At 38.2% G+C, this 12,958-nt stretch overlaps 1 protein-coding gene across 2 annotated transcripts in view; it reads right to left on the minus strand.

The window, feature by feature from the left end:
• The window catches only part of LOC117291179 (supervillin-like), a 41,378-nt gene extending 30,732 nt beyond the window's left edge, over nucleotides 1–10,646 (minus strand). Inside the window, exon 1 of one of the 2 annotated variants that reach the window (XM_033772756.1) lies at nucleotides 10,425–10,646. The gene's annotated coding sequence lies outside the window, so the exon portion shown is untranslated. Of the gene's footprint in view, nucleotides 1–8,516; nucleotides 9,352–10,424 lie in introns of those variants that run through there. The other variant, XM_033772758.1, reaches the window with a different exon arrangement.
• Nucleotides 10,647–12,958: the final 2,312 nt, after the last annotated feature.

Genomic DNA, 12,958 nt, shown 5'->3' on the forward strand with positions numbered 1-12,958 from the left:
ACCCAAGAGATTTAACAATGACCTTTACATACAGTTATTCTAACAGAAACTTTTAACCACATACGTGAAAGTTTTGATGTGGCGCTTGTTTTTTTTCCCTGGAAGAAAAAATTAACATGGCCTGTAGCAAAACTACAAAATCAACAAACTATGAGTGAGTCATGTTCCGTGAACATGTTGGGCATGTCAAAGTGTCATAAAGGGATCTTTAATAATATCACTTACTGGAAGAAATCCCTAAAAAGTGAACCAAAACACTCTAACAAAAGAAGAATGAGTTAAGCTTAAGAAATTCATCAACAAAGAAAGCAAACAAAGTATGTAGCGGGGAACCAACTACAAACAATGAACATTGAACTTGGTACATGGATAGCACTATGTGAAAGGCCAAGTTGTTTACCCATGTGCATGATGTGCATGTAGTAGCTCAGTGAAACGAGCTTCTTTGGGCCCAAACTGCATGACAGCTGCTAAAACATCCTTTTTAAACAACACACCAAACAGTTATTGGTACATTGTAGTATACAGGATTGGTAAAGCTGACTAAATAGTAGCATACAGTGTTATGTTTGGTGTAATCAGTCATCGTACAATACAGAGAGAAAGTGGCAGAAATCATCCAGAAAGTATCCCTTACTTTGAATTGCAATAACTGCTAAGCAACATTCTTTTTTCGCTGGCCAGTTTAACAGTTGAGCTCAATCTTGACAACATTTATTAACTGCAAACATTTCCATTGCGTATAAAACGCATCGTATCTAACTTTCAGAGGTAAAAAAATCCAAAACATCTTAAATCTTAAGGCACCCATTGAGTTCAGTGTAGAAGCCAAACACTGAACATACATGTACAATGTCTCCTATTTGTGAAAAGTTTCCCAAAGATATTTGTTTATTTAACTTGCATTTTGTCTCATCGCTTATTTATTTCTCTGTTTCATCACAAACCGCTGTGGTTTTGATGAAATGGCGGTATATAAAACATTTTTGTATATGTATATGTATATATCAAATCAATTTGTTGCAAAGCAATGTTTTCTTCTTCTCTGCAACCCAATGAAATTGGACCCTGGAGTTACTTCCAATACCCCCACTGACTTTTGGTACTCAAAACCAATCCCATGCTATTTACTCACAGTGAAGCCAATGAAAAGGTCAGGGCCCAATTTCATAGAGCTGCTTAAGCAAAAATATTTGCTTAAGCCAAAAAAATACTTGCTTAGTAAAACCAGATTACAGGCCAAGACTCCACTCATTTGTTATGCAAAGTAAACAACAGCTAAATACCAGTCACAATCAATGTATATAGAATGAAATTTCGGCCAGTAACATGTGTAAAATAAGCAATCTTTTTTCGTGCTTATGAAATTGGCCCCTGTTCACACATGTATACTGACATCATTGCCGGAAGGTGGTTTTGAGTACCGTGACTCATCTCATGTTATATTTAATCATCTATTTCTAATTGGAAAGTCAATGTTCTTCGCTGTTAAAAATAATATTTTCTAAAGCCATTGGACACTTTCGGTAAACAGTATTGTCCAAGGCTCACACTTCTGTCTCACAACTTATATATAAAATAACATCCGAGTCGTGAGAAAATAACGGGAAAACCCACCCTTGTTTCCGCACCTTCGGTCGTGTCATGACATGTGTTTACTATAATCTGTAATTCTCGCTGTCGAGAATTGATAATTGTTTTAATGTTTTCTCAAAAAGTAAAGCATTTCATGGAATAATATTTCAAGAGAAGTCTTTTACCATTACCTTCTGTAAACCCTGTAAGTTATTTATAAATCTGTGAACTTTTTTTTGTTTTTTTGTTCCGAAAGTGTATAATGGCTTTAAAGCCAGTCCAAACTTGTCAGTAAATCTTAGTTTATACTTCCTAAGAATGCTAAGTGAATTTTGACTACACAAATTCGGTTTTCACTGCGAATGTTTTGCAAGAGTTCAGCACAACTCAATTCTTTGGAATTGTTTATTGCCACCTTGAGACGTCAAAATTCATGTCGCATTCACATTAGCAGGAAGTACATGAAACAAACACAAACTCTAACAGATACAATTATATAGAGGTGATCTAGTCAACAAAGGGATTGACAAACAATAAAACTGGTTGTAGTGCTCCATGCATTTTTTATCATAATCATAAAACCTCTTGTAATCAAATGTTGACATCCTATCCAACAAGGTATTTGTTAAAAGACACTGGACACTATTGGTAATTGTCAAAGACTAGCCTTCACAGTTGGTGTATCTCAACATATGCATAAAATAACAAACCTGTGAAAAGTTGGGCTCGATTGGTCATTGGAGTTGCGAGATCACTTTGAAAGAAAAAAACAACCTTGTCACACAAAGTTGTGTGCCTTCAGATGCTTGATTTTGAGACCTCAAATCTAAACTGGAGGTCTCAAAATCAAATTCGCCAAAAAGTACTTCCGTCTTGAAAAATAAGTTACTTCAGAGGGAGCCGTTTCTCACAATGTTTTAAACCATCAACCTCTCCCCATTACTCGTTACCAAGTAAGGTTTTATGCTAATCATTATTTTGAGTAATTACCAATAGTGTCCACTGCCTTTAATGATATGATACAGAGAATGGTAAAAACTGTTCATCAGATTGAGTATTCCAAATACGGCTTATTCTTCCGGTGTGGACTTAAAGGCAGTGGACACTATTGGTAATTACTCAAAATAATTATTAGCATAAAACCTTTCTTGGTGACGAGTAATGGGGAGAGGTTGATGGTATAAAACATTGTGAGAAACGGCTCCCTCTGAAGTGCCATTGTTTTCGAAAAAGAAGTAATTTTCCAAGAATTTGATTTCGAGACCTCAGATTTAGAAGTTGAGGTCTCGAAATCAACCATCTAAACACACACAACTACGTGTGACAAGGGTGTTTTTTTCTTTCATTATTATCTCGCAAGTTAGATGACCGATTGAGCTCAAATTTTCACAGGTTTGTTATTTTATGCTTCTGTTGAGATACACCAACTGTGAAAGCTAGTCTTTGACAATTACTAATAGTGTCCATTGCCTTTAAATAATGTTCTTTATTGTACTCCAGTTTTTTGGGGAATATCTCAAAAACGCTAACACCTTTTGGAATGAAAATTTGACGGGTTTCTTTGAATGTATGTATAGGCCTTTAGGACTAAAACAGTCTGAGCGGTTCCAGAACCCAAGGGTATATTTTGCCCTCAAAAACAACATTCAACATTTTTGTTGGTGTAACTTTCTCTAAAGTTTAAAATGGCATAAATGTATGCTAGAACAAGCATTCATAGACCTTTTTACCTAACCCCACTTAGCAGTGCCAGATAGCACTTCCATGTACATGACAAATACCAGCTGACAAGGACAGACACACTGACAAACTACTGATCTACCCTACAGGTCATAAGAGGTTATAGCAACTCCACATGCTGTAACAAAACTTCCAACTTCAAAACTTCCAAAGAAGGTCAGGTTTGGGTTTATTCCCATGATTTATCTCCATTTGCCTGCAGGACACTTGTTATACAAGCTTGCAAATCAGCCCAAGGTCCTCTTCAAACTAACTGTACAATTGTCTTAGCAAATTCCTTCACAACTTCTTGAGATTTCCACAAGCCCAATGTGATAAGGAGGTGACATGTCTGACAATGGTCCACCCGCAGGCAAGGACTTGCTCTATGGTAAAAACCTTGAGTGTCACTGAATGACTGATGTGCACGCTAAATAAGAAGCCATAATTATAATTGTTATTACAAAATTACAATGCATCATTTAATTTGTGTCTTCATCTTTTTCATCACAGATCTTTTTCATTCGGAACTTCAATAATCTATCTTTCTGTAAGAATGTTAGACTTGTGGACAAGTCGTTAAATCGGCCCCACGCGCTGAGATAGTGGTCTCGCAAGATCACTGCTCTCGCGCGAACTGATGGCTCCCCGAGAGCAGTGGTCTCGCGAGACCACTATCTCAGCGCGTGGGGCCGATTTATCGGCTTGTCCACAAGTCTATAAGAATGTAGGCCTGTATACATAGCGCCTTGAGTACCTTGTTGGTAGATAAGACTTTGATAGTAGTAGTACATAGTATAGAACTCTGAGGGACGTTGGGGGCACTGATCTTCACAAGGCCATCATCCAACCATGAACCTAAAGTTCTTCCTTCTTTCGTGGATCTTCCTATTATGATTCTACTACAACAGGTTATCCCTCGGTGATCATGCAGTGATTCCATACAAATTGAGCCATAATCCAGGACTACCCTAAACACCAGTTTAACCACGCGTACAATGTAAAGCCTTGAGTCGTTGAGTAAAAAAATACCATGGAATAAAAATGTTAAAAGCGTGGAACTTTGTCAGACCATGGTCAGACTATAGAATCGGCACAATTGTCTGGCCTCGTTAGAGCAAGGACCTGGACACATGTGCAGCGGCACGTACTGTACTTTACATGTATGAACACTTGTGCACCACCTTCCTTTTATTTAAGTTAAAAGTTTTGAAGGTGTCTACATTGACATAGCTTTACTCAGATTAAAAGCTGTTGTAGGCTTCTATCCAAAAATTTGTACTGCCTTTTTAAAGGAACACGTTGCCTTAGATCGGTCGAGTTGGTCTTTGATAAGCATTTGTAACCATTTGTTAGAAAATCTATATTATGGTTGGAAAGATGTTTTAAAAGTAGAATCCAACGATCCACACAAATTTGCCTCAAAATTGCATGGTTTTCTTTTTCCTTTACGAACTAACACAGTCGGCCATTTATGACCATAAATGGCCGACCGTGTTTGTCGACGATGTAACAAGAAAACGACGCAATTTCGAGTGATACTTGTGTGGATCATTATATTCTACTTTTAAAATATCTTTCTAAAGCTATTTCTAACAAACGGTTACAAACGCTTTTCAAAAACCAACTCGACCGATCCAAGGCAATGTGTTCCTTTAAGAGTGATTGACGAATACCCACAACAATTGTAAAGTAGAGAACTCACCAAGCTTTGACCCATAGGTACCACAGACCAGCTACAATGAGCACAACCATCCAGCTCAACATCTTTGCAACAACCGAAAAAAGTATCTCTCACAAGGTATTAACTTCCAATCCACTTCAGGGAAAAGTATTATTAAACGGAAGAACTTTAAAACTCGGGGAAACTCCAGAGAGCTCAAATAAACATTAAATCATATCCGCAATATTGCCACGGCGGTGAATCATGTTTATTCAGCTTACATGTATACATGTAGGGCAACATTAACAGCATATTGTGTATAACAACAATACAGCAGTCAACGATTTTACACTCCAACTCCTACTACATGTATAAGAACTTTGATCCTAGATTACCAATATCTATTAATACAAGCAAATCATTGTTTTGATGGTTGTTGAACCCAAATATTAGTGTAAACAATCTGAGTGTACACTCCAAGGTACATGTAGAGTCCCTACCTGCCACGAAAAAAAAAGAAAAGTAAATAAAGCCAAACACTCCCATCAAAATTTTTGAAAAAGTTGGGTTGTAAGTGCTGAAAAGCACACAAGAACAGTTTTTTTTTTGCATTCAGGGATTTTTGTGTTTATTTTTTTATCGGGGGGGGGGGGGGAGGTCTGGAAATAAAGCACTGTACATTTTAAACTTAATGATTCTGATTTGTCTTGGAATATCTTTATTTGGTAGCACTAAGCAACCCCATTTGGCATTCATTTCAAAACTTTGATAGGCCTAATGGGTGATTTGAATCTAAAATTTCAAGGGTCAAAGTGCGAAGCTGCCATTCCAAATTTCCGACAGCTGTTGTTGTTCAAATTTGTTCAAATTTGCTGACAGTTTAAAAACCAGGTCAAACTTAAATACTGAGAATCTACATCCACAAAAATCTAATTATTAAACTTTACCTAGCCCCCCCCCCCCAACAGATTGAATTATTAAACTTGACCCAGTCCCCCTCCCAACTCCTTGTTTAAGACCACATGATGGCTCCCTAATAACCAACCCTAAAACATTCTGATGATTTTCCTACCTTTATAAATCCAACCATGCAAAACCACTCTCATCAGAATTTTAAAATTTGACCACTGAAACCATACAGCTTGCAAGAAACATATACTGTCCCCCATTGCTTTCAAAATTGGACATGACAAATGATGCGTGTCCCGATAGTTAAATACCCCCATCACTGACTCTACCACTCCCCTCACACAAACCCAACACCCCATGGGTTATGCTACCACCCACTGATGTTTGTGTCAAAGCTCAGTTCCCCAAACCCCAAAGTACACTCCCTTATTATTGATGGATTCTTTAAAAAGAGCTGGCATTGAATGTGTATATTTTTTATGTCTATTCAATCATAAATCCTATACTTCACTGATCATCTATAATAAGGTTCAATGCTTGAGATCTGCAGTTTTGTGTGCACTTTTTCAGTAATTAAAAAAAAAAGTGTTAAATGTGCCAACAGATATTAATTCAGGCATAAAAATGCAGGCTTTGTTTTTTGTTGTTTTAACGCAAGTTGCCCCCAAAACAAGGCTATAAAAGCCACTCTGGATAAAGGGCTACAAGAAGACCAATATCAAAGATGAAAATAACTCAGGGGAGCTGAAGTGAAGGTTTGAACTGATGTTAACAGTTTAAATTGTTAAAGGTGGAGGGAAACAATATACCAGGCAAGGAGTTCAGAAAAGATACAGTAGGGAAAAATACAGCTGTTGGAATGGCTCTTTGTTTTACTGTCAAGTTTCAATTACTGTCAAGTTTCAATTACTGTCAAGTTTCAACATAATTTGGGGGGGGGGGTCATAATTTTAAGAAAGGCAGGCCCCCCTTTTCGGGGTAGGGGAAATCTACTTACAAAATGTGTATTCAATCCCATAGAGAGATGTAAACCAAATTTGAATTTTTTTTCAGGAGTGTGATTTGACATACTGAAGATATAAAACCATGAAAAGAGTGTTGGTCACCCCTTTGATTGGGGTAAATAAATTCCATTGGTATAAAGCTGTCAGCAGCTTACATACATTTGTATACATCCACTCCAATCCAATAAAACCTCAAGGTTCTGCTGGACTACACTCTGGAGATACAACATAGGGGGTCCATCTATTTTAAGTAAATGCAAAGGGGGGTTTTGGCATAGAAGAAATCTTATATCAGGGACAAATCATCAGGGAAAGAGCTCAGCAACCATTTTTCTAACAGAAGAATGACAAGTCAAATTAAGATGAGAAATGAGGTGTTTTTTATTGGACTTTGCTCTCATCAAAATGACCGTTAAGATTTCATTTCACTTTTCAGTTAATCAGCAGTCCCCTTACCATACCCTTCCCACTCCTAAGTTACAACAATGCAAGCTTCATGTAATTTTGGCTGGCAAACTGTTTCTGCTAAAGCAATAGTTTTTTTGTGCTAAGCAAGTTTTTGTGCTTACTGGCTGTCAAAGTATTGGGCACCAAACTGAAAAAAAGGGAAAATAAAAAAGGAAATGTCAGCATCTCTCAATTTCATGTACATCTTCCGAAGATGAAACTATTTTGTGAAACTGTTTTCCTCATTTCTCAAAATATACAGCAAGTAATACTGTAACAGAAGCTTTCTACCACCATTCTTCGAAGCTGTGTAAGTTTATATGTAAATCTGTGGAATTTGTGTTTTGTGTCGTACAAGAAGTACCCAAACCCTTCAAGACTCTGACAATAATCTCTGTTCCTACTTGCCTAGTAGTACAAGACAAGTTATCCATATAACAATCAGTCACAACATGGTGCGATTGTGAAGCCATTTTTACACAAGGTGGCTTTACTTTGCTTCATCACTTGAGAATCGAGGACACTCACGTCTCACATTTGATTACAAACAACTGGTGGAAGTTGCTCACCAGAAATGCAAAACAGCTGGAAGAGTAGCGCAAGATTTGCAAATTCATCTAACACTGAACCTGTGTTTAGTGAGGTTGCAGAAATCAAAAGGAGATCTAGTGAAACTGCTGACCACCAGGAAAAGTTGATTATTTATTGGTCAAGCTTTTGGATTAGGAGTAATAGGGCCAAGGCCAATGAGATTGACCACACCCAAGCACAACCCAGTGTAGTCTTGGTGCAAGACGTTCTTGTTGAGTTGGTAATCTTAGACCTTTATCATGCTGTCACCATCTTGGTCATGTTCCCTGTTTCCAATGCACCAGACTATTATTTCGTCGAACCTCAGTTTGGTTACAATGAGTTGGAATGGAGTAAAATCAAGATGGCCACACCGTGATAAAGGTCTATTAGCCCAGCAGGCTACGCTTAAAAAGCTCTAGCATATAGGTTTGAAAACCTTCAATTTTTACTAAAGATATGGAAGGTTGGAAAAACAACACCAAACAGACTAATGAAAAACAACAGACTACCTTAAGTCCTGTTGACTAGTCCCTGAAAAAGTCGAACCCTGAATTTTACATGACTTATAATATTTATGTCAGTGTCGTTATTGAACAAGGAAATATAAAACCAGCGTTTCTACTCACCACCCTGAATAACACCCAGCCTAGTTATTCACTGGAACACTGCTGTCGTTATTCCAACAGATGGTAAACATGACCAAAACCATCCACAGAACGATATCTTTTCATATATTGATGAGCTGCAGTTATGCACAACCGCATACATATGTATGAAGTAAATATGAAAACATACAAATCCATAGACGCTCGTTATAGACAATGATGGTGTCCCAACCTTGGAAAACCATATTTTAAAGGACTCATCATTTTTATAGTTGCAGGTTGTCTGTGTGACAAATACACACGTGAACAGTCAGTTTTTACTGCATTTTAAGTAGATGAGTCAATTTACTACTTTCACCTTTTCTTTTTACCACTGCTGCTAATGTGACGACCAGGGCATTATAACCAAACAACTTTGGCTCAGCCTGAAGGACGTAATACTGGTCCCCACTGTACTGAAGAGAGAGAAAAAAAAACTCCTGGAACTTTATGAATGGTATAGGTATACCAGTGTCAGATGGCAGTGCATGAGTCAATTTACTACAGTCACTTTTAGTTCTCACTTCACTGAACGGAAGAAAAACAAAATCCTGAAACTTTATGAATGGTATACCAGCATCAGATGGAAGTAGACGAGTCAATTAACTACATGTACTTTCACTTAAATAGTCCACATAACACTGCACTCAAGAGAAGAAAAATTAAATCCTGAAACTTTATGAATGGTATAGGTATACCAGCGTCAGATGAATGTAATGTTTTCCAATGGCAACCACATGTTGTGTTCCAAACACAAAGTTGGAGACTCAACTCAGCAATGGTCCAGTACAACATGCAGTATCAGATAACTGAAGTCCATGAAACGATGCATGTAACACTGTTGCCAATGTGACGACCACAGGGCATTATTACCATACAACTTCGGCTCAGCCTGAAGGACTTAATATACTGGTTTCATTTCATGTTTATATAGACGTGGTTGTCAAGCCATAAAGGCTTATCATCACTAGTATATCAAATGATACATGTATGAGGATTACCTCACAACAGTGTGGCGCTTTGTGATGTCATCGGCCGGTGGCCAATAACCAGATCTTGTAACTGATGGCTGATTATAACGCATACATCAGATGCTGCACTCCACCGTCCAATGACAACTGTATCTCTACAGACTGAGAGGGAAGCCTTGGAAATTGCAAGGCAGGGTATACTTTTGGTAATTGTTAAAGACCAGTAACCTCACTTGATGCCAAGTCCCGATTGTATCAAAGAAATATTTTTAAAGGTGCTGGACACCTTTTGGTAATTGTTAAAGACCAGTTTGCTCACTTGGTGTATCCCAACGTACACGTATGCATAACGTACAAAAACCGGTGAAAATTTGGGCTCACTTGGTAATCAAAGTTGTAAGTAAATGATGCAAGAAAGAAAAAACACCAACGGTGCATGTAAATCAATTTGCTTTGCTTTCAGATGTCTGAGAAATGCTTCATGCCTGAAGCCTTTTGTTTAGATTCAAATGTTTTGGGAAAAAAATTCCCTCATCTTCTCCGAAGATTACTTCAAAGGAGGTCATTTCTAAAACAAAGGCTTAAAACATCAACTAATCTCCAGTGCTGTTTACAAAGTAAGTTTTTAATGGTCATTAAATTTTTGGAGTAATTACAAAAGTTTAAATCTCCCTTCAAATGTAGCACTCACAATGTATCTCAGTCCTCAGTGCTTTTGAAGTTGGCACAGAAGCCATACAAAACATTTACCTCAATGACAATGCATGTAATAGTAAGTTGATGTAGGGTTTAACAGTAATTTTCATGTAGTGTGTACTTTTTCAAGATCAAGATCACCATGTAATTAAAACAGGGTCTCCCAGTCCCAGCTAACGAACCCATCTGATTAGTGTATCAGATGTAAAATAATAATACTTACAACAGATGGTCCTCATTAACTGCCTCAGATAGTCCGTGTATTAATTAGCGAACAGGTAATCCACATCCAGCATAAAGTACCATCTGCAGTTTCACTGCCAAATGACAAACCCCACTGCTAAAAGGTGGCAGACTTCGAACAACAAAAACACACACAGTACAGTTCCGAGTATACACACAACAACAACGACAGAGCCACAGTGTGTGCGCCCACTTCTCTCTCGAGTCTCAGTCTCATTCAAATGAAGGGTTCACACATCACTGAGTCACTTACCCACTGAAGTACGTTTACACTGCTTTGGTTAAACATAAAAGGACCCCGGGTGCCTCACGCCCGCTGGAAATCCATCATAACAAAAATTCCATCTCCCTGAGTGGATCACAAAAGGGGCGTGACCTTGAGACCCCCTAAACAACCCATTGTTCAATCGTGTCAAAGGTTAGAAGGTGGGTCTGCATAAATCAATTATAATGATTTTTGTGGGTCCTCCGTTGGTATATCATCCTGATTTCTTTCTTCCTCTTTCTCTTTTTTTCTGCATTTCCGTTGGATAGTTTGAATAGTCATGTTACATTCTTAAAATCAATATTTGCAGCGAGTCATAATGCGGTAAAGGGTGTGCTTATCAGCAGAGGCTTCCCTGATACGGGTCTGTGAGGGCAGCTGACAAAGCTTAGTAGAGACTCCGATCGGGGTAAAACTAAACCCCAATTAAGGTACATGGAGTTGTTGAAAGAAGTGATGTTTAGCAAGAGTTCCCCTATTGAGTAAATGAACTTCGAGGAGAGCAGAAGGATCCAAATTTGATATCCAGATCTGAGTAGTAAAACTAAGTCCCAATGAATTGAGGTACATGGAGTTTGCAGAAAGAAACATTGTCTAGCAAGAGTTCCCCTACTGAGGAAAAATGGACCCTAGTTAAGAACTGAAGGGTCAAAATTTGATATCCAGATCGGAGAAAAACTATACTCTCAATTGATGTATATGTTGTTGCAGAATTCCCCTGTTGAGGAAAAATGAACAACTAGGAGAGAGCAGAAAGGGTCAAAAACTGATATTCAGATCGGAGTAAAATTATATCCCAAATGAGGTACATGTCGTTTGCAGAAAGAAGCAATGCCTAGCAGGAGTTTCCCCATTGAGGGAAAAATTTACTCTTAATAGAGAGAAGGGACCTTAATTGATACCCCAATTAAGGTATGTCATTGCAGAAAGAAGAATTGTCTGTCAAGAGTTCCCCTACTGAGGAAAAATGAATTCCTAGTAGAGAGCAGAAGGGACCAAAACTGATATTCAGATCAGTGTAAAGCTATATCCAAAGTTTCCAAACTGAGGTATACATGTTTGTCGTTTGCAGAAGAAAAGCGGAACTCCACCAAGAGAAAAGACGGGTCTGAATTTGTTATCCAAAATAGGGGTAGGTTGGTTAAAAGTTTGTCATGAGAGCGTGAGAGCCATTAAAGAGCTTGTGGAATCCAAAAAGGGGCAGATGGCAGACAACCTGGTTTTGTTGACATTTATACCAGGAGTTTTACATTAAAGACTATATTTACAGAGATAAGCAGAATTTACAAGGATACAGAGCTGATGAGGGTGTGAAAATAAACCTAATAAACTTAGGTATAGACTGAGGATGGCAGATGAACAAAACAAGTACAATAAAAGACCAAACTTGGATTTTGTTGTCGGATGCCATGACACCCAGATTGCTGCAGTTGCCCTATTCTTGGACTTGATAGTCCCTTATATTAAAATAATTTACAAATATATCCTGAATAACAAACTTCTTTAAAGCTTAGTGTTGTGGTCTGTTAAAAATAATCAACTTCTCAGTTTAAGAAATAAAACAATTCCTAAGCACAGGCTGATTCATTGACTCTTGCAGTCCATGTGCCTCCTGGAACTATAGTTTGATTCTCTAGGTAGAAATTACAAAAAAATATGATTTGGTCATTTTGAGAAAGACTCTGCTAGGGTCTAAACGTCAGGCCATTAACCGTTGTTTTTGCAAATAATATTTCAAGAAACAATGACTGCCGTCAAGGCATACACTTTCATAAGGTCATTTTAAGGTCACACGCTGTGATGTAACCCATACAAATGCATGATTATGAGAAGGATGATCTGATTGGCCCTGCCAGTACACAAGCAGGAAATTTAGCCCATTCATTCAGCATGGGACACTGCTCGCCATTAAATGAGCCCTAGCCCTTCCAAATCCTATTCAGATAACTGTCTGGCTTTTGGGATTCTAGGCACAAATCAATGGGAGACTTTGAGATGATGATAGGTGGCTTCCCCACTCAAGGGTTCTCTTCCATTGTTCAGCAACAATAGCGAAGGACCAGTGAGAGAGTCTCCTACTGCTTATATATCACACACACTGTGCCAGCCACGCCAATCTTTAAAGGCAGTGGACACTATAGACCTTATGCATTGACGTCATCCAGCGGCCATCTTAGTGGAAAAACGGTGACGAAACAATTGAAACGCACAGATTTGTACGCGCGGCGCACAGGATTGGCCAATGAACA

The sequence above is a fragment of the Asterias rubens genome, chromosome 6 (genome assembly GCF_902459465.1).
Source record: "Asterias rubens chromosome 6, eAstRub1.3, whole genome shotgun sequence".
Lineage (NCBI taxonomy): Eukaryota > Metazoa > Echinodermata > Asteroidea > Forcipulatida > Asteriidae > Asterias > Asterias rubens.